Source organism: Penaeus monodon, chromosome 31, assembly GCF_015228065.2.
Source record: "Penaeus monodon isolate SGIC_2016 chromosome 31, NSTDA_Pmon_1, whole genome shotgun sequence".
Lineage (NCBI taxonomy): Eukaryota > Metazoa > Arthropoda > Malacostraca > Decapoda > Penaeidae > Penaeus > Penaeus monodon.
This window is the reverse complement of record NC_051416.1, coordinates 10024847-10025346: the sequence shown is the minus strand read 5'-3', so window position 1 is coordinate 10025346 and position 500 is coordinate 10024847. Positions and strand designations below refer to the sequence as shown.

The window sequence follows — 500 nt, the reverse complement described above, 5'->3', positions numbered from 1 at the left end:
GAATGGGGAGAAAGAGAATGGGGAGAGAGGCTTGTGAGTTGGGGAATGCGGGAGTTGGGGGGAAAAAGGGTGGAGTATAGGGAAGTTAGGGAGATTTATTAGGGGGGGAAAGAATAGCGTTAAGGTTGTAAATAAAGTTCAGTGACCTGTTCCCAAGCCAGAATGTTTTATTCGTTCCGAAGGGATAGTTGAACGGGTCTAGAATAATTGCTTGTGCTAACTATGTGGTTAGAGACCCGTTACTTGAGGTAGTTAAGTACTATTGAAGGTAAATGAGAGCTTGACGTTAGCTTACTTTGTTTTGTTATTCTTTATTCCATTTCATGTTTTTTCGTTTGCTCTTGAAGGCAAGAGTGAGAACTTGACTGACTAAAACTACGGAAACTGAACGATAAAAACCCGGACTGGGAGAATGACGGAAAGAAAGCGTGAGGGAACGATAATACGTTAGATTGTGGAAACGAAGGAAGTATTCGAGAAATATAAAATATAAAAATCCA

General features: G+C 40.6%; 1 protein-coding gene across 1 annotated transcript in view; it reads left to right on the top strand.

The window, feature by feature from the left end:
• LOC119592884 overlaps positions 1 to 500 on the top strand; it is a 5523-nt gene that overhangs the window by 590 nt on the left and 4433 nt on the right. The gene's annotated exons all lie outside the window — the stretch shown is intronic.